This window comes from Vidua macroura, chromosome 1 (assembly GCF_024509145.1).
Source record: "Vidua macroura isolate BioBank_ID:100142 chromosome 1, ASM2450914v1, whole genome shotgun sequence".
Lineage (NCBI taxonomy): Eukaryota > Metazoa > Chordata > Aves > Passeriformes > Viduidae > Vidua > Vidua macroura.
In genome coordinates, this window is record NC_071571.1 from 118,271,130 (window position 1) to 118,297,626 (window position 26,497).

The following is a 26,497-nucleotide window of genomic DNA, read 5'->3' on the forward strand; positions in this document are numbered from 1 at the left end:
TCCAAGATGAGTGCTCTGCATGGCTGATCACTGCTTGTGCAGTGCAGATGGAGACTCTCAACGTTCACACACCAGGAGAGTTTTCCAAGTGGGAGCAGTGCCTCCAGGCATGGCAATGGCAATCTGTTTTCAGAGTGGGAGAGACAATTTTGGAGAGTTCTGACCCAGCATGCTTCAACTCTGTGTTTTATTGATGGAAATTCTTGTGTTGACATACTTTAAATATTCTTCTTCACTGTCTATTAAAGATTTTTTTTTTTCACCTGTTTCAAAAGCTCAGAAATCTCAAAAGGTTGGATATCAGGAAAAATTTCTTCATCAAAAAGGGTTGTCAAGCATTGGAACAGGCTGCCCAGGGAAGTGCTTGAGTCACCGTTCCTGGAGGTATTTAAAAGGCATGTAGATGTGCTGCTTAGGACCTGGTTTAGTGGTGGGCTTGAAAGTGCTAAGTGAGTGGTTGGACTTGACCTTAAAGGTCTTTAACCTTATCTTTATCTTGATCTTAAAGGTCTTTACCAACTTAAACTGTTCTGTGACTGAGCATTTCTGCCATCAGTCTTTCAGCCTGTGTGCACAAAGGTGAGAGAAGAGCAGCAGATCATGCCACAGGCAAACAGGAGACAACAGGAGGATTCAAGAATTCAGCGTGAGGAGTTCACTTTGTTGGTGATGGAAGTGGCTGGATAATTTCAGCCTCCATTGCTAAATACTCTACGTGCTGAAAAGCAAAATGTTTTGCTTTTTTCTGTATAAATGAAGACAATCAAAGTCTTTAAATCACTTCTCTTGTTCCCTTGTCAGATAAAAGAAACAGAAACAGTTAACAAGACAAGGCGAGTTAGCTGCTTCTGAAGATGGGAAATTATTTTTAGAAATCACTTTTGTTAGCATAACAAGAAGGAGGAATCAGAGGGAAGTTAAGAGTGTGGATGAAAGCCTGGCCCTGGTGCGATTAATCTCAAAACTCCCACAGAAGTTTAAATAAGAAATGATTTTTTTGTACAGATTTACCACATATACGAAACACATTCTGCAATACTATTTAAAAATCAAAAATGCTGAGAGTTTAAGTGATAAGTGTAATTTAGATTAAGTACTAACACCTAATGAAAAGGAAATAGCACATCAGTCTCCAATAAATTTTCAGGGACCATTTCCTTTCAACAGCAATAATAACCATAAAGGGAGAGAAACTCTTCACTCAGTACATCTGCTGCCAGGAGTGTTGCAATCAGTACAGAACACTGTATTCTGCTCACTTTCATATTAATTCTGCCTCCTCACAGAGTGTCTTGTGTTATTGCCATTCCCAAAGTGTTCATTCCCTTTTGTGCCTGTTCTTTGGCTGTTAGTGCTCCTTTCAGGGCCAACTTCAATGAGGCCACACAAAATCTGAAAGGCAGCTTTGGCACCATATCAACTATAGAGCCTTTTCAGCAGAGCAGGCAATGTCTATTGCAAGGACATAAGATTTTACAAAATACATATAAATCCTCTTAAATATATAATTATTTACTTATTTGACCACTGTGTCTAAAGTATTTAATAGTATCTGTCAAAAACTCTGGACAAAGATGAGTTTCCAATCTAAATCAGCTTTGAAATACAAAACAAACAAACAAACAAAGAATTAAACAAAACAAAAAAAGTGCAAAATAATTTGGGAAAGTGCCCTGAGACCCTCTCAGCGTTTGACCTGCTGGATTCCTAGACATGAAGCTTAAAGACTTTGTTCTGTATTTCCATGGCTAAGTTTACATGTGAAATACCATATTGTTTAGCTTCATTGCAGTGAAGCTGTGAGGACTGAAAATATGAAAACAGCCTTATTAAAGGAAAATAGCTCCAGTCTTTAAAGACTGAGACTAATTCCTCCACACAAACACACTCTTTAGTGATATTCTGAAAACCCACTGCTAATTCCATAAACACAATATGAGATAATCCTTAGGGAAAACAAAACATAATGGACAGAAAAAGTGTTAAAAAACAGAGTGGCTAGACTACAAAAAAAAAAAAAAAAAAAAAGGCAAAAGAAAAGGTTCATTGGAATCCTGGGAATTTTGGAGACCCTAGATTTCTCTAGTATTATGTTTTGAAGTTTCATCACTATTTGCAATCGCTGTGTAAAAGCTGATATTTTTGCATTCTTCTCTATTATGTTGTGAATCATCCTGAGATCATATTTCCTTAGGTAAGGAGGGTGGAAACCAGGGAGATAATAGAAGAACATAGAGTCTGAAAGGCAGAAGAATTCCTGCAGAATCTGGCTAAATGGTCAATGAAAAAGCAGCTTGGGGAGGCTTTTTCTGTTACTGTGAATTATGACTGAGTTTCTAAATGCAGAGGAAGCCAACAGTGCATCTTCACACTGGCATTTGTGAAGTAATTTGTTCTACAAATGCAGTATTGATTTCTTAGAAGAACACAACATATACCTTCAGAAATTTTTCCCCATATGATGAGATTTTGGCTTTTTTTTTTCCTTTCCTTGTGAAGGGGTCCACAACTTGAAACAGGCTCCCTAGTTATTACAGTATAGTTCTGTTCTTTTCTTACCCTTTAATTTGACCTTTTTAGATGTGGTCTAATAATTTTCTGTCCCATAATGTTAATTAGGAATCGAACATTTACACCTGTTAATGCATTAAAGTGCCGTTGTTCTTTTGCTAGAGCATGGTAATAATGTCACTAATTGAGACGATAATTGTCATGACACAGGATCCCTCATTTTGCTCTGAATGAGTTTTACCTATGGGAGTTTTACCAGGCTGTGACCTGACATGGGACTTATAAAGTCTAATAATGAGAGAACATGTTATAATCACCCTATGAAGCCAGAAATATCCACAGTAGAAATAATTACCAGCAGGCAGGAGAGCTTCTGTGGGGTTTCAGCATCTGTATGCTTTTATTTGGGACTTTGATACATTACTTTGGCCAATATTACCTGTGGGGTGCATCCTTTTTCGCCTGCATGCCTGTGGAGGAGTACAGTGTTACAGTGGCTTGGATTCCTGCACGGAGAGGATTTTCCTCTAGGGAGCTGGGATAGGTGGGTGATGTGGAGCCACCTCAAATCAGCCTCTGGAAAGTCATGGAAATGCTGTTATAAGCCTTTGGGTGCAGGTGGTTCTTAGACAAGATTTTCAGAGCAGTATGAATTGCTGTTCTCAGAAGAATTGCACTTCCAGGGAGTAACTGAGAGGTACAGGTGTTTTCAATGCCTCAGATGATGATGGGATGACACAACCCTAAGAGAGAACTGAACCCTTTCACTTGGTTTTGCTGATGCAATAGGTGAAGCATAAAGGGCACAGTGGGATGATTTAGCAGATTTGGGCAAAGAAATCAAATTTCTTTGATCTCACAACAGCTTCTTATTCTCTGTATTTCAAAATCACTCAGAAACACTATTTGAAGTGCCTTGATTAGTCAAGACATTAAATTGTCATCTGCTTCACTTCAGAAAAAATCCAGTGTAAAGTACTATCAAAAGTATTTTAAAGTAAAGAAAAACAGGTGAAGATGGGTTAGAGACCTGATTTTCACCTGGAAGTTTTCTTTACCCTGTTTATGTTAACTAACATGGAATTTGGAATGTTAGCTACTATGTGACATGGGATCAGGATCATGTTTCTCTTATTCTACTATGTTTTAATTAAACTCCAGTATCTAACTTCTTTAAATATGACTTTAAGACCTCATGTCTCTTCGGGCTGTTATCACAAAAGCTCTAAACTATGTTCATGAGTTCTCATTATTTGACTTGATACCGTTTAACACACTGGGTGCTTTTTAACAGCTGAGACAAGGTCTAAGTGGTTTGCTGATGGAAATGCATAAGCTACTAGGTCTTGGTCCTTATTATTGTTCTGTGTGACACAGGGGGAGGGAATAACTGGGTAGTTGTGCTTCCATATACTTCTTTACACAGTGGGTGCAGAGATAGTGGAACAGGTTGCCCAAAGGGACCTGTGGATGCCCCATCCCTGGAACTGTTCAAGGCCAGGTTGGATAGGGCTTTGAGCAACCTGCTGTAGTGGAAGATGTCCCTGCCCATGGGATGATGATCTTTAAGGTCCCTTCCAACCCGAAGCATTCTATTTCTCTGTAACCATTCTGATTCTATAACTATTAAACTAATACTTCAGTATGTAGCTATGTACCTCATATGAGGGTTAATTAGCAATGTGCTTTTAGAATTTGTGGGTATTCTCAGCTCAGTCAGAGAGAAAGAGAAAGGTTTTCTAACCAGGCAAGAGCCTGGGAAACAGTTGGGAAAGAATGTAAATAATTCTCTAATCTACCTTGTTGTTCACATTGTTTATAGATATGTTCTGCTACCGTGCATCATTCACTGCACACCAATGGTGTGAGATGTTTTTACTCTAAGACCAATGAAATTAATCCGCACGATGTTCTCTATATATAGAGCGGTGCATTTGAAATAAAGGGAGTTCATTTTCTTTGCCTTCTGATGTGGAGTTCTCTGTTCCCATCCTGCTCAAAGGCATCAAGAATTAAGCATGATTTTTGCATTTCTGTGAAAGGAAGGGAGTGGCAAAGTATATGCTCTGGACTTATTCTAGTTTGAACAGCTTCTGCCCATAGCAAAACAAGGACAGACATTTGCTATATTCTGTCAGTAGCCAAATGTTAGAGATAGTGATTACTGTGATCTTTGCCTAAAGGTAAGGGCTGCTCAAAGTATTATAATAAGTATTTGTTAATCCTTTATATATGTGTCTTTCTTTTCAAGATTTGAAGTCTCAGCCAGGTAGGGAAAATCAAAAGCATAGCTTCCTGTCTCAGAAACACATTATGCTTGGCTACAGTTGCTTTGCTTTTATGTGCTGTTACTTTTTGCCTGAATTTAGTGCACTCAAGCATTCTCTCGATGCTCATAATGGCTGCTGCCTATTATTCAGATATCTTCATCAATCTCTTCATGATTGTTCCCAAGGATTTTTTCTCCCCAAGACTCCAGGCTGTTCAAAGTCCATCGGTTTGTTCAAAGTCTGATTAAACTTTTGGTATATCTGACAGGCCCATCTGCAGGGATTCCAGATTAACCATCTGGAATCGTTCGATCTTAAACTGTATTAGAATAACATTTCAATAAGCCCATGTTTGAATGCTACCATGTTTATCCAGTAAATACTATCTCAGTAGTGGCTTCTATTCACTGAAGAAATTAATTCTTATTTCAGCTGTCTCACCTGCAATATCTAGTCAGGGTTTTTTTGTGTGTGTGTTTTTGTTTTTTTTTTTTTTTTAATTTAGCTTAGATACTCACTCTGTCCAATAGGGTGCTGCATTTTTATTAAACACTTGCTTATAATATATTATAAAAGTAAGAGCTCAAACAGGTTATGGGCAGGCATTGTAAACCATTTTAAGAAGATGTAAACCATTTTTAGGAATAGAAAAGCTTTTCCCATATTGTGTGAAAACAATTTCTATGGTTACCCATTCTTCTGTTCAAAAATCAGCCACTAGAGCAGTGCAGCTGGATTCACCTGAGATTTGTTGTCCTCCCCCAAGGTCCCCAGCAGCCCCAGGTGTGCCTCTCCTAAGAGCTGCCAAGCTGATCTACTCCTAGAGTGAGGCATCTTTTCAACATCGAGAAATTGCTTTCCATAAGTGCTTTTCTTTGAATTTAGCTGAGCTTTGACTGCTGGGTGATCTAGATAAATAAATCCTAAACCCTGGGCTCTCTCGTTTCCTGAGCTTAACTTGCTTCTCTGACTACAAGTTATCTTTGTGAGAGCTGAGGACAGAAAATTGCTAAGCACCGTGATGGAGCATGTCCTTGAGCTCTGCATCTGGAGACACTAACCATAATATCCAAAGCATGCCATCTATATGCAATATAAATAAATAACTTTGCAGTAGATCCTCCTTTGAAGGGTAAAATAAGCAAGGCAATAGCATTAGAAAGCACAGTTAGTCTGAAATCCTTGCTAAGCTGCAGATTATCCACAGCTATTTCCATAGCCCTTTTTAGAGTCAGCTGGCCTCCTGCAAGCAGGGAATGAGAAAATATAATGAAGGGTTTTGCTCTGGTTTAGGCAGACTTTTTTCCCACACAACCTCTGGTTCATTCTAGTATCTCTTCTTTCCCATGGCATTTAATATTTCTTCTTTCCAAATACCTCTCTTTTCTGTCAATTTTCATCACGCACATAAAAACACTTTAGGAAGCAAGGTGAGCTAAGCAGTTAATGCCTACTGGGTATTAGTCGTGTTTAACTAACTAAGCTGGGCAGAAGACCAAACTGCAGCCACTTACCTAAGAGAAAATTATATTTTCATATGCACTGCACTTACCATAATTCTTTATTCTTGCTAGTCCAACCCTCTAAAAAATAAGGATATTTTGAATAGATGGAACTTGATCTGTAAAGCACTTGATTAAAGCACAAAGGATTCATTATGCTAATAAGATGTTATTAAAAATATGGGAAATGCATGTTAGAAGAGTTGCTTACCTAACTGCCCATATGAAAATATCTTTTATATTTGTTTCTGTTTGTAGCTTAGTACCTAAAATGATTTTCAGACACACTAAATCTCTCTTTGAATTTAATGTGTCCCACAGGTAGGAATTCAGCTTCATTAGGAATTAGTTTTTACATACTGTAATATAATAATTGGTTTTCTGTGCAACTCATCTAAGGAAGTTTCAAAAGAAGTAAACATAATTAGAAAGTATTTGGGAGCTATGTAATACTACAGCTAACAGTAAAAGAAACTAGAAATATCAGTCAAAATATCTAATTTCCCAGGGTTTTGTACAGACAAATAAAAGAAAATTCATTCTGTCTAGATTATTCACCTTCTGTCATGCAGATAGGACTCAGCGTGAGTTACAAAACAGATGGGAGAGGCATATAGTGAAAAGGGAAAATAAGAAAATGAACAAAACATACTACAGGAATGGCATTCACTGTTGTTTACTACAAAAATTACAATTTCACTTTCTGACAAAAAGGTTAAACAATGGTTATTTTGCTGGTGTAACCTCTTGATCCATTGTAGAAATCTGAGATGGATACAATTTTCAGCAACTTTTGTGTTGAAATGTTGCAATTATAAAATATTATCATTCTATGTAATACTATTTTTTCAGCTTTTTTTGTGCATTTGTTTCAGTAGTTTTTCATTCTCCCCAGTTGGGAAAGTATCTTGTGGCTTCTCAGTGAAAGTATTTGGTGTCATTGTCCTATCCCACCAAGATTTCAGCTGGCTATTTTAAATGCCTTATATATCTGTGTATGGTAACGGGGTGTGAAGTTAGACCTACAAGGTATCAACCACCTGGAGTGGCAGCTGGAGGCTTGGCAGAGCACTTGATGATTCCTAAATTTATAGTAGATGCATATGTTAGGTATCTATTTACCTTCTGGGTGGGTGTGGACATTTAGACATCTATCTGACAATGTTTCAAAGGTGTTTCTGAGAAAGAATTGCAGAGATATTCCCGTGTACAGCCCAACATCCAGCAGTAATTTACTTTTTTTTTTTTTTTTTTTTCTTTTCATGTTGAAGATATTTCCTGTTTTATGGTGGTGTTTTATTTGGCCTGTTGGGAAGGTAATATCCCATCTGAGTAGTATCTCTTCATCATCAGAGAATAATACACCCACACACAACTTCTTTCTGTTTTCAGCTTTGGACAGATTTCCTGTGTGTCATATTTCTTTCATAATAATAGAATCTTTCCCACATAGTAGCCAGTACAAAACCTGAAGCAATCAGGTTCTGCTTTGCATCTCATCTGCTCTTGTTACAGCTGTCAGACAAGGTTATACCCTGTCCAGATTCATAATGACTTTAATTATGTTTTTCATATAGTGGTCCAAAAAAAGACAGTTCAACTGTCTTAACATTCTCCCTTACAATGGGTACTCAACAAGAAGTATGAATCATTATTGACACACTCAAAATAATCTGTCATGCTGCTTTAAAATATTAGAGAAAAGCCTCAAGTCTTTTGATATTAGTAATTGGTTCATGTTGTAATTGAATTTGAAAAGCTCTGTTAAGATTTTTATCCTCTGACAGTAACTTATTATTTCTGGAATAAAATTGTTTGATAAGTGGTTTAGGTGGCAGCATTCTGAAGAAGCCCTTTGCATTTCATTTTTCTGTGAACAATGAAAACTAACAATGTACTGTAAATGCAGACTCCCAGGTCCAGAAGTTTTAAGGAATGTGTAATTTAATATCATAAGATTTCCAAAGAGGTCATGTTTTTCTAGATGCTTGATCATCCTTATAATTTTCATCTGAAATCTCTCTGCTTGGTTCTCCTCTTTATCTCCAAAGTATACACAACCTGTCATCTGATGCCACACTGCTGCTGTGTTCCAGGGCACTTCTGATTCATCTTGAAATTCAGTTTTGCATCCCAGCATGATGTCTAGGTTTTCCCCCAACTCTAAGATATTATGCAGTCACAGCCTGGATGTGGTTCATTATTCTGTGGAACTGCTATGTGGCCTGTTGTTCACCTATTTGGTCTTCAGGTAATTGGTAATTCCTTATTCCTACTCAAGTACAGTAATTTGCACATGGACTATACTTCTCTCCAAACCCATTGTCCATTTGCCAATATTATTTTAATTCTCTTCTTGTCCACCATGGGGTTTGCAACCACTGCCAGCTTACTCCATTTGGAATTGTGAAAGGCATAGTATCTCTGCAGATAGCCCAGTGACTGCTGAAACTGCTGGGTAGCACTGGGCCCTGGTGAAATTCCACAGAGCCCCATCAACAACTGTCTCTTAATTTGATGGAGGACAATGAGTAGCTATTTCTGAGTGCAATTTTCAAGCCAGTTGTTCAGTCTATACAACAGTACTTTGGTCTAGTCATTGTTTGCTTATAAGAATGTCAATATCAAAATGCTTACTAAAATCAAGATTTGTCACATCTGATTCTGCTTCCCTAACTACAAAGCCCATTATTGTTCCTAAGAAGGAGCAGACTCGCTATAACATGATTCTTAGCACCTTGTCTTCCTACTAGTATGTTTATTTACGAACTAATAATTTGATTCTTTTTTTAAAGAAATTTATATTAAATGAAGTCAGGGATAGAATTTTGTGTGTTGTCTTTCTCTTCTTTTTTCCTGTCTTTGTGTAAAGCGATGGGTACAATATTTGATTTTTTAATCTCTGGCCTCTCCTGTTTTTATTAAATTGTTACAAATATGTTCTAACATGCTTGAGATTGTGTTAGCCAGATTTCTACATGTTTTGAGGTGAATTTACCAAGACTGGTACATCTGAATTTTTTCAGCTATTTTAGGCAGATGATCAATAACATGCTTTTCCTTATTCTCACCTGAGTCTTTTATGAGTGTCAGTTGCATTACTTCACCAACCACAGGTAATCTTTCTGCTGAAGAAGGGAATAAAGAGAAAAGACACTGATTTTTTTGCCACCTTAAGGTCTGTAGTCCCCTGAAGGCAATGCCATGGAACATAGCCAAGCCTTACATCCACCTCTCAAACCCATGCCTTCAGTCCTGGAGGAGATGTTTCCATCTGGAATATAATTATTGCTGCCACATGAACCTGCAGCCTCAGGCAGGGTTGTATCACTGGGGGCTTTGACAGTTCATTACTTGAGTTTGCCCTTTATTAGTTTATGCCACTGAGTATTTTTTTATTATGCTTTATTCTCTTTTTCATTGTATCTTGTCTTGACCTTTCTGAGCTCACACTGAGCTATACACTTCTGGTGTTATTTTATATTTTCTCTGCTAATCTGTATGCAGGTCACCCAGAAGATTGTTATTGAGCCAAATCCATCATTTTCTATGTTTCTGCTTGGAGAAGTTTGTACTTGTTCAGTGTGTGTTCTTCCAGTCAGCCTGATCACTTCCCTGAATTTCTCTTTTTCATAGACCTGATAGACCTGGAAGCTTTGTTCCATCTCAGATCACTGCAACCTGCTTCCTGGTTGATTAATGTCCTTGTCCCACAGTTCTCCACCCAGAATTGTCATCTCCAGTAGTTCAGGGCTCCTGTAGTGTAAGCTGTTTTCCCATTCAGTGCTATTTCTTGTAGATATTATTTGGTTTGTGTATTACAACATCCAAAGGAAGTCTCATCCCTCTCTCAGGACTTTCTTCATGAAAGTGAGTAAGATCATACAAATTTTTAAGTTTATGTAATAGCACTTCTTACCTCTAAAAAAATGTAAGTAATATGTTATGTATTTCTTCACAGTGCTGCAGATTTTTAGAGAAACCATACATAAGACAAAATGACTGTGCTCTAAAACAAGTAACAATCACTATCTAAGAATATTAAAATTGGCAAAAAAACCCAGCTATTAGTTTTGCACTGGGTTCCCAAAATTGCCAAGTTTAATAATTATAAAAAGCTATATAAGAATTTGATAAACTGAAGGCTACATTCTATCCTTTCATCCAGGTCACTGATAAACGAATTGAGTAAGAGTGGGCCCACTACTGATCCCTGGGGAATGCACTGACTGCAGGGCTCCAAGTGGATTTTGCTCTGCTCATCACAACCCTCTGAACTCAGCCATTCAGACAGTTCTTGACCCACCTCTGTGCCCCTTCATCTGACCCCATTTCCTGAGCTTACCTATGAAGATGTTGTGGGAGACAGTGTCAAAAGCCTTGCTATGTATTGCAACGTATTTAATAAGTTGACAATGGATTAAAAATCTGAAAAATACAAAGAGCTCATAGGTTAGTACTGGCCAGACTGACATCAGTTTTAGAGATGGCACTGAAAATGGGTCCCACAGTGAGCTGAGTAGTATTTTAGAAATGTAACAACTAATGTAACACCTCATTCTTTTCATTTGAGAGGTCATTTTTTTTTCCTTGCACTTGTTTTTGTTCTTAAGTATTAATTTTTTTATTACTGCAAAGACTGCCTGATTAATGCGACTTTTTGACTTTTTAAATACTTCAGAATGAAATCTATAAAATATTTTGACATTTTGTAATAGCCAATTTAGTCTTAATTGAACAAAAAAAGTTTTCCTGGCCCAGCTCCAACCACAACCTATATTTTTCACAATGAATGAGGTTGCAAGGAAATTTTAGATTATGAACTGCTGGGAGTAATTTTAGAAATCTAATGTAATAGCTAATCATCACTCATATCTGTTCTCAATATTTTATGTGGAAGCATCAACATCATGTCTTCCTTTTCATCTGGAATAGGCAACATACCTAACTAAGCCATTCCATATGAATTTCAAAACCTGATTGCAAGGGACTTCAACTTATTCATTTTAATTCAAAAAAAATTGGGCTGAAATTATAATGTGTACATTAAACCTATAGTTAATATTTTAATCTTATTCCCATTGTGTGCATTAGATTACCATGCTTCTGATTTTCCAACTATAAAATTTACAGCTGAATTTAGGAAATGTAAATAGTAATAAATTGACATGTTCAATACAGCAAAGATGAGGGTTTAATGTCTTCTCAGTATATTGTCTGGGACTTCCCTGTCACATCTGAAGTCTGGTTTCTCACAGCCTTTGATGAACATTTTTCCCTGAAAAGAACAGCTTTTAATCCATCTATAGGACTGATCTTTCCAGCATGTTTGGGGCTTTGTGTTCCATAGTTTATTTCTGATTTGTGTGGAAAATGTCCTTCCTTCATTTTGTGATGAAAGGCAGCACCTTAGTCTGTGATCTGATAATTTGGTTTGATTTTCCATTGTCCTTATATAATGAAAAGTGGGATTAATTATTTTGTGTCATTTCCAAGCCATTCATGATTTTATTTTTTCTATGATTCTGTCATTAATTGTCTCCTTTAGAAAGGTGAATTTGTCTAATCTCTCCCTTTTCTAAACTCACCCATATCTTTGACTATCTTTGATACTTTTCTCTGTAATTTCTCTGATTCAACTACTTTCTTTCTGAAATGAGGAGAAAGAACTGTGTGTAGCACTGAGGATGCAGGACACAAGGGATTTGTATGGTGGCATAATGATGTATTTTACTTTCTTTCCTGTTGCATTTCTACTATTTGATTCTCCTTTCTGACTGCCACTGAGCGTTGAGCTAAGGTTTATAATGAACTATTCACAAGTTTCCTGAGAGCTAATATCAAATTTAGAGCCTATTACTGTATATGTGTAGTTACAGTTGGTTTTCCTTATGTGCATTACTTTGCATTTATTGACATAGAATTTCAGCTCTAATTTTATCACCCAGTCACTCAATGCCCTTAAATCCATCTACAACATTTTGCAGTGGACTTTTATTCTGCTTTGCTGCATCATGTAAATAAACTGTACATAGTTTTTATACCCTTATACTTTTCAGGGGCTGGTTGGCAGCAGGCTCAGGAAGAATCAGCAGTGTGCCCTGGCAGCCAAGAGGGCAAACTCCACCCTTAGGTGCATCAAATATAGCATCACCAGCCAAAGGAGGTGATTTTACCACTGTGTTTTGCATCATTTCCACCTGAAGTGCTGTGTGCACTTCTGGGCCCCACAGTTTAAGAAGGATGTGAAGGTCCTTGGATGCACCCAGAGGAGGGCAGCAAAACTGGTGAAAGGGTTGGAAGACATCCTGTGAGGAGTAGCTTAGGACATTCAGCTTGTTTGGAGAGAAGGAGGCTGAGGGGTGGCCTCGTTACTCTCTCCAGCTTTCTGGGGAGGGCAAGTGTACAGGCAGGTGCTGATCTTTTCTTCAGTTTTGATATCCTGTGATAGGACACGTAGGAATGGTTCAAAGCTGCACTGGGGAAGGTTTAGACTTGACATTAGGAAGCATTTCTTGACTACGAAATTAATGCAACACTGGAGCAGGTCCCAAAGAGGTGGTTGATGGCCCCAGTCTGTCAGTGTGTAGGAGGCATTTGGACAATGCCCCTAACAATAAGCTTTATCCCTTGGTCAGAGGTGGAATGATCAGGCACTTGGACCACTGTAGGTTGTAGGTCCCTTCCACTTGAAATAGCCCAGACCTATTCTGTTCTTTTCTATGAGGTTAAGAGATAAACAGTTTTTATTCCATGACAGCATGTAATTACTGAGAAGCTGTGGTTAGGGATCTGGTCAAAGAATTTTCTGGAGGTGTAAGTGTTCTGTATCAATCAAATTATCCCCCAAAGGGCTTTAATATGGGACTTGGCTTTCCCTTTCCATTATTTGTCCTTCTACACCATTCTGTCATGTTTGTCCCCATGTCTTCATATTGAATAGTTACAATTTGTGCCAGTTTGCTATTACAGAAGCCAGATTGCCTCTCTTTTATTTTCCTTTTGGTCTAAACTGGCTTTTGTAAAAGTTAACATTTCAAAGAGCTGAGAGAGTTGCCATTAAAATAGACCTACCTGTGTTTCCTTTAAATGAGCCAGCTCTACTCCTGCTCACACTAGGAGGGAATTGTTTCAGCAGGGGAAAGAGTGACATAAAGTTTAACCTCCCAGGTGTTTTTTCAGCTAGTCTGAGATGCACAGCATGGTTTAGTAGGTTTAAACTTATTTGTACCTGAAAGGAAGAAAAGAAAGAGAGTTCAAACACCCTGTCCAAGAGCACAGGAACCCTAGAAACATATCCCAGATGTCCAAAGGTGCCTGTTTTGGTGATACTTCAGCTTCCTCCATGTATAATAAGGTTTCTTCCAAGGACTAAGGACCTGCTCTTGATGCTCTGGTGTCCCTCATGTAAAGGGGAAGATTTCTTGGCAAAGGTGCATCCCAGTTCTGGATGCAAGGAGAAGAAGGATATGTAGGTTAATATTTTCTCTGCCTGACATAATCTCCTTCAGGCAGGGTAATTCAGAGTCTCTCTTCGTGCCAGAACATGACCCAAATAAGCACCATCACCTTTGTCCTAGATTAAATCTGAGCTTGTTTCCCAGAAAGAAACTACCTGCTGTAACCAGAAGCTCAGCCTAGATGATCCAGAGTCAGGGAGTCCAAAGAGACTTCCATGTGAAACCTGTCTCCAGTCAGGACAAACTCGCAGTGCAGCAAATGAGCAGTTACTTTTGCCAGGTGCAGACTCTCTTGCTGCATTTGCATTTCTTTTCAGGAGTAACCTCATGGCAGGAGTTAGGGCCAAATCCACCTCCCATATGCTAAAACATCCTGACACTTGGATCTGGGGCAAGACAAGAAAATGCCTCCCATACACCCAAAATGTGGGGAATGTGGAGACATATTCACCAGCCGTGAAGGGATGCTTGTGATGGTTTTGTACTGATAGTGGGAGAAAAGTCCTTTCTAGAATGGCTCCAGTGTAGCTTGTGTATTTGCATTCTGCCTGATTACAGGCTGAGCTGAGATACTTTGGAAAGGCAGTTCTGCTTTAGGATGTGCCCTGGGCTTCAGGCTGCAGGACCAGGCCCAGATGAAGGCAAAGGGAGCAGTGGGGTGCAGTGTAAGTGAAAGGTGCTGGTAAGAAACAGGAGTGAGCAGGACATGAAGCCACAACACATATAAAGAGACAAAGGGACCATCTACTGCAATCAAATAAACTGTGCTAGGGACATGTGATATAAGAGATCACACTGGGTCAGACATGACAGGAGAAGCAGCTTTGGAAATTCATTAGACACTGATAGAAAGCAAAGCTTCACTGCAATTCTTGATAGCTTTTCTGCCCAGTGGGAATCCAGCACAAAAGCCTTTTAGCACACAGTTTAACTGGGAATACCTGAGCAAACTGATAACATTGCATCTTTTATGGTATTCTTGTTTCTCACATATCACAGAAAACCACTCCATGAAGTATTATAAGGACGTGTGTGTGTGTGTTTATGTACATCCCTCTGCACATTCATTTTGCAGCTTGAACAAATTAAAACACTTTGCAGTGTTATCCATAATGAGAACTACAGTGGGAAGGATCAAACAAGGATGTGGCTTTCCCCTTCCACCATCTTTCATCCTACACCATTCTGTCATGTTTGTCCCCATGTCCTCATATTGAATAATTACAGTTTGTGCTGAGTGGGGACGCTGCTATATTTGTTGCCAAGCACATAAATTCTGCCATGTTTCTAATTATAGTATTGTTCCTTCCAAAGACAAAGAAACCCAGTTCAACTGTGCTCAAAACTGAATCATTTGTTCTGTGGTTTAAATATGGTATATTCATACACAAGCAAAAGAACACGTGGGGTAGATCATCTACTAAATATGCTGTTAGATGAAAATTGATTAGGAAAAACAAAGGGATGATCAAGAAAGATCATTGTAGCTCCACCTCTTCTATCTGTCATCTGCTATTATTCATCACCCTAATATTTCAACAAACACACCCAAAAAGGCAAAAAAAAAGTCAAAATCTAATGGTCATAAAGGTTTTTTTTTTTTTTTTTTTTTTTTTTCCTTGGTTTTTTTTTTCTTGGTTTTTTTTTTGTTGTTGTTGTTGTTGTTGTTGTTTTTTGGTGGTTTTTTTTTTGTGTGTGATTTTCCTTGCATATATTAAACAAAATAATAATAGAAAAAGAACACTGAACTATGCAATGTCCAAAAATATTTTGGAATTGATACCCACAGAGAGAAATACTGTATGTTACTTTTCTCACCTGCCCTGCAAACCAGATTATAAGAAAAGTTTTCAGACAACCTCTGCTCATTCATGCTGCCTTATATGAATTTCTACACTATTGTGAATTTTTAACCAGCTCTTGGTTAATATTCAAAGCTTTTATTTCTGTGTGATTTGATTAATAGCTGTTCTAAGCTATTGCATATCAGTCAGGCTTTGGAGATTACTTCTGAGGTGCATTTCTGTGTCAGCCACTCCCACAAGTCCTCTCAGAAGGTTCCACTTGGGTCAATAATATGAGCAGGCTGCTAAGGGTAGAGGTGTAATTTTTACTTTCCATTCACTGGATCACACAGCATTTCCTGTATGAGATGATGTGTTAGCTTTGGGTCTATCTGTTTGGGTTGCTTTTTGGTTTTCTGCCATTCTTTGAGGTATCATAGAATGGTTTGGATCAAAAGGGACCAGACCCTAAAGATCATCAGATTCAACATCCCCTGCCATGGGCATGGACACCTCCTGCTAGACCAGGTTGCTCAAAGCCCCATCCAGCCTGGCCTTGAACACTTCTATCCACAACGTCTCTTCTGGGCAACTTGTTCCCCTGCCTCAACACTCTCACACAGGCCCCTTGTCCTATCACTTGTAAAAAGTCTGTTTCTCGTAGGCACCTTCAGGCACTGGAAGGTGCTCCAATGTCTCCTCAGAGCCTTCTCTTTTCCAGGCTGAATAGCCCCAGCTGTTTCAGCCTATCTTCATAGGAGAGGCTCACATCATCTCCGTGGCCTCATCTGGCTTCACTCCAGCAGGTCCTTCTTATGTTGGGGCCCCCAGAGCTGGACACAACACTCCAGGTGGGGTCTTGCAAGAACAGAGGAAGAGAATCACCTCCCTTGACTTACTGCTGTGGCATAACTGTTGTTACTGAAAGCTTTGCAATTTTTTTTCATATGATTTTTAAGCCATCTTTATGGATTAGCAGGGGCCAGAATAATATTATGTTCAGTCTTAGCTATTATTACTTAGGTATTTAAGATAAATCTACAAAGGTGCTTAGCTAATAGTGGGGATCAGATGGTTGTAATTCACTCAAATCTTGAACTAGACATCTTTGTTTCCATGTCACAGTTTGTCTTTAAATGGGTACTGCCTTATGGTAATATAATTGTTTCGTGCATGTGTTATTTACATTGAACATGAAGGGAAAGAAATGATTCCGTAGAAAAGAAGTCATTCTTACAGATTTCAATGCATTGTTGGAATTAAAATACATTCTCTGTGTCTGTTGTAAGAAGTAAGTGGCAATAATACTCTCATTATGTGCCTTCAGATCTAATAAGGAGGGAAAAATATCTTTTGGCATTCTATCAACAAAGAACATCTTTCATAATTGCAGTATAAGCAGTGAAAGAATTTTAAAAGGAGTATTAGCATAAAAAATGGCCAAGATTTGCAATATTCTGCTGTTCAGAAAGCAATTGGCTTTTGTACCCCCTGCATGCATAATCAGTTTCCCTAGGATTCAAAAACCTTCCCAAGTACCTTGTCACATGCCAAAGAGATTTACACTGGCTTTAGTCCCTGGCAGACATTAGGTATGTGCAGCTCAGGTGCAGATAAAGTCATTACCTGATAAGTTCTTTAGGAAATATATTGGGTTACAAGACACCATCATACTTGAATTTCTTTGTTATATCAAAAGATGTGAAATATAGTGTGATCTGAAAGTAGCTCTGAAATTATCCTTAACACTGATAAGTAAAGGTGAAAGCAAATAAAAGCAGGTATTTAGAAAATATAAAAACAAGTAACACGAAGTCAGTTGGGCAGAAATGAAGGAAGGTCATCTTTTCGCCTGCTTATTGTAAAATTAGATGTAAAGGGTTTTCTCAGTTCCTGTTATTCAGCTGACAAACTAATTAGTTATTGAATGAAATATGAGAACTTTGACCCTGTTCTTAGGATGACTTTTATTTTCTTTGCACACTGGAGAAAAGCTAGATGTAAAGTCTCACTTGTTTATCCAATTCCTTTTTGGTGATTTTGTTAAGTCTGCTCAGATGTAGGTCTCCTTTTCTTCCTTGTTACCACCCTATTCCCCTTCACTTTCCATTGTTTCGCTCTTAAACTTTCAATATTTAAAGTTGGCTTTATTTTGCACTTTTGACTTTCACTATATTCAATTGTATCATTAACAAGCAGTTAATATATTTCAAGATAAAACACTGTTCTGACCAGTCATGTTTAAGTACTATGTTCAGTGTTTTTACATAGTGAGACTTCCTTTTCATTCCAACTAGGAAATTAAGATCTCTATCACACAATAGACAAGCAAATAGATAAGAATTAATGCTTGGGGTGTATTTCTAATCTCTTCTCTGAGTAAAGAACAAAGGTTCCCAGATCACTTCTGTTACTATAACTCATCTTGGAGCACCAGTACCCCAACCTAGTCTGTGAGGTGTGCTCTGACATTATCATAGTGTTAACAGAGTACCTGGGTGAAATTCTGTGACTTATGTAATTATACACAAGATTGGATTACACCATTTGCTCAAAATCCTCCATCTTTCAGATCTCAGAACACAAAATATTATTTCTAAGGACTTGCAGCAAAAACAAAGGAGGGAGAGTAACCCATAGCTAAGCTGAAGAGCAAGAGGGGAGAGAGAACACACTATGTTTCCCTTCTTGCTCTCAGCCCTCACAAAGCTGGAACACTTCTTGGTAACATAACACATCAGTCCTCCCTCTTAACTGGTAAAGTCATTTTGGGCAACTGGATACTGGGGTAATTATACATTTATGCTGCTGGAGAAATAAATTCCCAGACCAAGTACGAAGCGTCTGATCTTGGCCTGGGAAAATTTGATTGTCAATACGATTTTTAATTTAAAGCCCAAGAGACGCAGTGGGAACAAGGAGAACAGATACAGGGTACAAATACAGGGTAGAACTTCAAAAATACAAATACAGATACAAATACAAATACAAATACAAATATAAATACAAATACAAATACAAATACAAATACAAATACAAATACAGGGTAGAACTTCAAAAAGCACAGTAGCTAACAGGTGTAAGTAGTCTCTTCCAGCCTGCTGCTGGGCTCCCAGTTCTAGCTAGATGGTATTCAAGAGGAATTGTCTTCTGCAGTATTAGCCAACAACAACTTCTATGTATTTTAAGAACAGACATTTTAGTATATCCTCAATTGTTTCTCCATGGTAAATATATAGCAAAAGTCCTCACAAGCTCCCGTCAGCCATTTTTAGAGTCCTTAGCACATTTTAAGGGCTATCAGAGTTATAATCTCTAAGATCTTTCCACTACAGCTGCAAAAGGCACAGCTGGACCAGACCAGCTCTGTGCCATGCTGATTAAATTAGCAGACAATACAGCCTGAATTTTATTCAACTCAAATCAAATAGATTTTCGGAAGATGAAGGAGAAGGGGGAAAAAAAAAACAAAAAACAAAAAACAAAAACAAAAAAAAAAAAAACAAAAAAAAAACAAACAAAAAAAAAAAACACCAAAAAAAAAAAAAAACACAAAAAAAAAAAAAAAAAAAACAGACAACATAGAGTACTTCAGCTATTGCTGCTATCTTTTCCTGCTATGTTTTCTGGACAATTTTCCAGTTGTTTGTTCACTTTCATGGTTTTAGATTTCTAAGTACTTTCAGATTGAGCCTCCCCCTGCTACCAGTGTAAAATGTTATGCATTCACCATATAATTCTGGAAAATGCAGACATACCTTTGAGACTGTCCTTTAATTTAAAAATTGCATTCAGTTTTGAAATTATCCATAATGATACAGTTTTACAATATGTTTCTAGTAAAATGTTTATAATCAAGCAGATAGAGTGCATAATTGTATAGAGTCATATAATTGGATAACTATATACTAGAGTAGTAAATGGTTATTATTATGCTCCATCTATATACTGCTGTTACTCTGGATCTTTTTCCATTGTCATTGTCTTGAAATATGTAGGGTTATGATTTCTTTGTGCTTGATAATCTTAGTCATATTTCTGTCTTGCTAAATCATGAATACACACAGATACTGGGATAATATCCAGTTTCCCTTATGTATCTCCCATTCTGATTTAGCACTTTTCTAGTCTTTAATAGAGGAAAAGGGCTTTACAGTCCTCTCTGCAGAGTAATAAAAGTGTTAGTGGCAAGTAGGTAGCTAAGAAGATTAATTACTCATGTTTCAGCTTCTCCTCAGTAGTTGTTAACTCTTCTGAAAATGCTAATCAGGAGACAGTAATAGGCAGGATGCTTTGTAATTTAATGCATTTTTACCTTTTTGTTCAGTAAATTCACTCTTGCTACACAGTTTCCATTTTATAAGTTAAATTTAAGACATCTTGTCAATCTTCGTATCCTACAAATTTTTACTGCATAAAGATTCAATTCTAAAAGTTTCTTCTCCTTTCATACTCCCTCAGTCTTTGTAGGAAATTAGGTAATAGTGAAATTCCTTGCAGAATAAAAGGAATTGTGTTTGCCAAGTTACACTTTTGAAGAACCCCAAGACATAAATAAGAAATGATGATTTTCAGTTCTCATCAGCAAAAAAGAAGTCAAGAAAAAGCCGTATTCAGTGCGATGACAAGCTGGGTGGGCTAGATGTGTACAAGGAAGAATGTAAAGTGCAGTTTCCATTTTCTCCAGATGGGAGAAATCTTCCAAATCTAGTTTACCTACAATGTCACACACATCCTCTTAGAGCCAAGAGTGCTGTACATTTATTTTGTTTATGTGGATGGTTCCATGTTGTTGCAATGAGATCTCTACAAAACTCTGTAATTGCCAGTGGTAAATGACCTGTTGTACACCTGATCTTGAATAATAACCCTGATAGCCCAGGGCACTGCTTCATGTGATCTTAAATACTTAGGGAGGACTCACATATCTGCTTTGATCAGTGCAACTGCAGTATGTGAAGCTGATAGGAAAGCAATCTCATACTGTGAGAGTGTATTTAAAGGCCACAGCTGATGCTGGCAAAGCAAAGCAGGGAAATTTAAATCAAAATTATCCAAATCATCAATTTTAATAAAAAGTATTTCAGTCTTCAGAAAATGGCCTTGATTTAAATCATCACTCTAGTTTTATTTTGCATTTGCCCTTGCTTTCCTAAGGAAAGGTTAATCCACATTAAGTAGTAACTATTAAAATACATTAATTAGCAAGTAAACATACATTTTTGCATTCAATTTGATTCTTATTTTTAATAGGATATATTCTAGTAATAGCCATTTATTAAAGCAATTATATCTCACAGCATATATTTGCTCAAATGATTAGTTTTTTTTAATTTCTTACATGTTTTAATAGTTTCTCTCAGTTTAATGATGGACAATTATATAATCTAATTTCACTTCTATTAAACTAGGCATTTACATTTCATGCAGATGTCCGTAGCTTAAGCCTGGAGATTTTAGTTAGACTAAAGCATTAAGGTCCTCTTGAGAACCTGCTGTCTGCATGGGAGAAAAATCACAGAGACTACTACTATTTTATTTCTACTTAAGGATATCAGCAGAAAATAAATTATGCATCAAAAGCCTTGATAATAGCATAATATCAATGTACCCATGTTCCAGTAATAAGAAATTCCTTTGGGGACTCTCTGCCAATTTATTGCCTAGGGGACAACTGTTTCTCACATCCTGAGCCTATCCTTCACCATGACTTGGAGAATTCAGCAACACTTCTCAGCTAGTCATTGAAGAAATAAGGTTTTTGGTAGGAAAATTCTGATGGGTCTAAAAACACTGTGTGGTCATGTCCAAAGAGTTATGGCTCAAAGTTCAGCAACAAGTGGTATCACTCAGGGGCCCACAGTAGGACCAGTGTTATTTCGTGTCTCCAGTACTGACGCAGCAGTATTGTGTGCCCCCTCAGCAGGTTTGCTGATGGCACCTAGCTGAGTGGTGCTGTTGATGGGCTTGAGGGAAAAGATGCCACCCAGAGGGACCTTGGCAGGCTCAAGGAGTGGACCTGTGTGAACCACATGAACTTCAAAAAGGCCACATGCAAGATCTTGTACCTGGATCAGGGCAGTCCATGATATCAGTACAGACTGGGGGATAAATGGCTTGAAAGGAGCCCTGCTGAGAAGAACTTGGGGAACATGGTGAATGTCAAACTTTTAACATGAGTCAGCAAAGTGCACTTGCAGTCCAGAAAGCCAGTTGTACCTTTGGCTGCATCACAAGAAGCGTAGGCAGCAGGTCAAGGGAGGTGATTCTACCCCTCTACTCTGCTTTCATGATAGTCCACTTGGAGGGCTGTGAGAATATTTGGAGGGCTGAGAGAGTTGGGGCTATTTAAACTTCATTTCACCTTTCCATTTATAAAGGAGGCTTATAAGAAAGATGGAAATATGCTTTTTACTGTGATCTGTGGTGAGAAGGCAAAGGGTAAGAGTTGTAAATTGAAAGATTGAAGATAAGGAAGCCATTTGTTACAATGAGGGTGGTGAGGCACTTGAACAGGTTGCCAAGAGCAACTGTGGATGCCCCATACCTGAAAGTGTCAAGGACAGGTTGGATGAAATTTGAGAAACCTGACCTAGTGAAAGATGTTCCTGCCCACAGCAGGGAGGTTGGACAAGAAGAGATTTAAAGTCCCTTCCAACCAAAACCATTCTGTGTTTCCCTGAAATATTTTATATATTGTTGATTCTGTCTAGAGAAAGGTGTGTAGCCTAACCACTGTGTAGACAGAAGAAGGCTGGGGACAGCAGACTCTACCCACAATTTCCCACCTGATTTCCTGAAGAATAGCACAGACAGGTGTCTTTTGAGACACTTAACTAGCCTGGGCTCTCCGGGTAAGACAGGCAGTCTTGTACAGTGCAGGGATCCCAGAAGGTTTCCACGCCTTGAACTCAGTGTTGTCAGGACAAGGCCTCCTGGCTGTCTGTATTTCTCTCTGGATCAAGCCAGAGAGAAATTTATATATTTATACTATATATTTATATAGTGCATTTATATAAAATTATATAAATACTATATAAATTTACTAATATATAGTAAATTTATATATTTATACTATACTATATATACTTTATCTCTTTATCCTATTTATACTTTCAGGTGCTAGTGATCTTTGATGCTTTGGACATCCTGTTCCAACCACTTCATTGGTCCCTTTGAATGATTACTGAAACTCAAGATAACCAAATTAAGAATCTTCCAGCTCATATGCATCATAATTGCTTTAGTTATCAGGGAACACACATTTAAGTCTATCACTTGGTGCCAGGCCAATAGCCAACATTTCCAGTACCAAGACTGGCAATTAGCCTGATGGCTAGATGGGCTCACATGAGCATAACACTATTAATTAAACAGCAGCTGTGTTAATCAAGATAACAAAAGTAATTTGTTGGGATAAATATTTTATTAGCATGTCCATCAATAACGCAAAATAAGAGGTTTTAATTGATTCATTTACAAAAATATTCACACAGTGGTGGCTGTAACTCTGTTTAAGGACCTGGAAACAAGTCTCATCTGTCAAAGGGTATATTCCCACTTTATCACTTCTTGTTAATGGCGCTGTAGATATCAGTTACCCAACTATAACTACTTGTTTGTTAGTTACAAGCCAAGCATTGCTGACCCCTCAAGCAGCAGTACCTATTGATGCTAAAGGGCTCTTTTTTCTCCTTGTTGCTTTATTCTTCCAGAAAAATGCATTCTGACTTTTAACTACAGAAAGATATTGTTGGATTATGGAGGGCTATGGTTAGTCACCTCATCTTTTTTTTTCCCCTTGAAAAGACCACAAAATTGAAAAAGGGTATATATATACTTTTTTTTTCTCCTGGTATGAATAACTAAACAGATGGGGGAAATGGTGTGCTTTAAACAAATATACATCATAAATACAACAGCTAGCAGTGATTTCTAATGCTGAGGAATATAAAGAAATATATTTCTGAGGAGTAGAGAAAGGGTGCTGATTTTGCAAGAAGGTCATAGATTAGGCAAAGTGTGTTTCAAAAATTGAAGAGAGTGGGAAAAGATTAAGGAGGAAGTCTACTGAAAGAGCAAGATGTAAGCTCTTAGCACTGTTAAAACTCAGGCTTGTCATGACCCACATGTTTTGAAAGACTTTTTTGAGCACTTTTCCCTATTGCTTTCTCTGTCAGGTCATTTATTACTTGTTAGAGTGGAAGTCTTGCTGTGTTATATCCAGTTGTCCAGCATCTTAGACATTTGAGAAATCTGCAGGAAGCACTTACAGAGATATGTGTTAGATAATATGCATGGTTATAGAGTACACATGTACATATAAAGAAGGAACTGCATTTATAGAAAAAAAAATTAATACAGAATACTACTAATAAGAAAAAATAAATACATGATGGGGAAAGAGTAAATAATTCTAATATTTGATCTTCCTTCACAAACACTTAACCCACAGCCTGTACTACAATTCATTTCTATCATGTTCATTATTTAGTCAGCAGTTCTAATCTTCAAAATATTTTAGTCATGTTTAGGAAAAAGAAACAAACCCAAGCGACTTATGAAGTTAAATTGCACAACATAAATGGTGATCAGGAAATGTAAATAAACAGGTGACATCCTGTTATGAAAAATCACCTGTGTTCTCGTTTTTCCGTGGTACTAATGCAATATTTTTTAATTATATGTAACCTTCAGGTGGCACAAGCACTGCATCTCAGGTATTGAGTCAAGGGGTTGAGCTAGGAATGCAACTAAAATAATGAAAACTATATCTATTTTAATTAAGAGCTGAAATGAATGAAGGGGTTAAGTTAGAAATGTAATTAGCAAAGATCATATACTGTGATTAGAGCTTAACAAGGAAACTAATTGATACCAGGTGGGGATAACTGAAACAAGGTTAGGAATGACAGGTGATGTATGAAGTATTGTAAGAGCGCAGGAACCATAAATACCACTGGCTTCGAAGAATGAGAGGAGGTTTGGACTGTGACCAGCAGGCCAAGGAGCCCTGCCAATGTGACAAGGGTGAAGAGTTTACTATGAGGAAGATGTCTTACTTCCTCTTCAGAAGCCCACCAACCCAATTAAAGAGGACAATTGCACAGCTGTAATGGACATTCAAATAATTATAATATGAGGCAAGAGCTAATATTTATTTGAAAGGCATTGTAGAAACTGTCCTGGAAACATCTGAATATGTAAAACCCTTTTGGATAAATAGAGAGCAGGAGTTGTGACTTTTTTTTACACGTGTCTTTGGGAGGTTACTCCCCATGTATCCAGCACTGTAATAAATACGCCCTCTTGTCAACTTTAATTAGTTGAAGAATCATCTGTCCATGCTTCAGTATGATTTGTCTTTTGATCTCTTGGAAGCCTTTATATTGTATTTATATTGTTTTAGTTGTCATGCCTGAAAGATGCTCTAAACTGTGAAATTTAAGGAAAAAATGTGCCTAATCCGTCAAAGAGTCTGTAAGCCACTGCTGGCCCTGGATGTGCTGGCAGCAGAACTGTAAGATCGCCTTGTCATTAATAGCAGGAGCTGGACTGCTCCTAACCACCCACACAATTCTCAGCAGGTAAAGTGAGTGAATTTTATAGTTTAAAATATTTTCCTATTACCTACAGCCCTGCTGTGTCTGTGGGTCCCATCCTGCTGCAGCCTCCATGGCACCAGGTTCATGGGGATGGGCAGCTCAGGCATGAATCCATTCTGGCCACCTCCAGTGAGCGCCTCCTCCAGAGCTGGATTGTGTTTAGCTGGCTCAGAGCATCAGTGCAACAAAGTGATGTTCACCTGAGAGAGGTTGTGGCAATACCACACAGCAAACTGGACAACAAAATGCAGTCAGGGAAGCTGCTGATACTGTAGTCTGCTCGGAATGAGAGAAAAGTTGGATTAAAGTCACTTTGTGAAAACAGGAGTGAGGTGAATGCCCTGGAGAGGAAGCTCTGACAGGACTGTGCCACAGTACTGTGACAGCCCTCATTCACAAGTAGCTCAGCTTCAGCATACTGTAGTTTAATTCTCCATGGGAAGATTAATCCCTTGGAGAAGGATTAAGCTGCAGTGAACTAGGGCCACTTTATTTCTGAATGGGAAAGGCCACACAGGGATTTAATGTACTTTATCTTATGTGCATTGATTTCAGAGCTTTAGTTAATTCATCTTAACTTTTCTGAATTCCCTTGTGCGGACAAGCTTTTTGTCTGCAGAGAGGCTTTTGGAGCTGCTTGTAAAGCTCCTCGTGCAGCCCAACCAGAAAGCAGGTTAGAATGATTTCTCTGCTTCTGAAGGAGCTTATACCTGTCTAGATACTATTAAATTACCTCTTTCTCAGATGGTTGATCTGTGACATCCTTAGAATAACTATTTTAATTAGATTTTTTGAATGGACCAGAGAAGAAGGAGTGTTCTTAAAACTAATCTCTGCGCTATTTTTGAAATCTCTCATGAAGCGTCTCTTCAAGACTTTCAGATAGCATGAATTGGGTACAGCTGCACAAACAATATTTTCTCAAGATTGGACATGTCTGGCCATGCCCAGTGGGATTTTCTTCATCTTTGGTCTTGGTCATAAGAAAATATTTTGTCTATATGGATACGGAGTGTCCATAGTGCAGTTTCTATTTCTTGATCCTAAAGATCTTAATCCCTTCCTCTTGGTGGCTCAAGTGACACAGATCTGGGTTAAAGAGGATGCTTTCCTGAGTGCTGCTGTTAAAATTATGGCATGGTTTCACTGTTGTTGTTCTTTGGGGAAATGAAACTGTTCATATCCTGCACAGTTAACATGAATTAAATGAAATAAGGTGCTTCCTGATGTCAATGAATCATGACCCAGTTTTACTGTTTAGTTACATCATGACAATTCACCTATCAATTGAAAATTTTGCCTAACAGTTTTTCACTGGGATGCTTTATGTAGCACCTAAAGACATCTCTTGTGGATTCCATAGTA

The 26,497-nt window shown here is 37.9% G+C and overlaps 1 protein-coding gene across 2 annotated transcripts in view; it reads left to right on the top strand.

Annotated features, from left to right (window-relative positions):
- NKAIN3 (sodium/potassium transporting ATPase interacting 3) overlaps positions 1-26,497 on the top strand; it is a 341,572-nt gene that overhangs the window by 288,415 nt on the left and 26,660 nt on the right. The window lies entirely within an intron of this gene.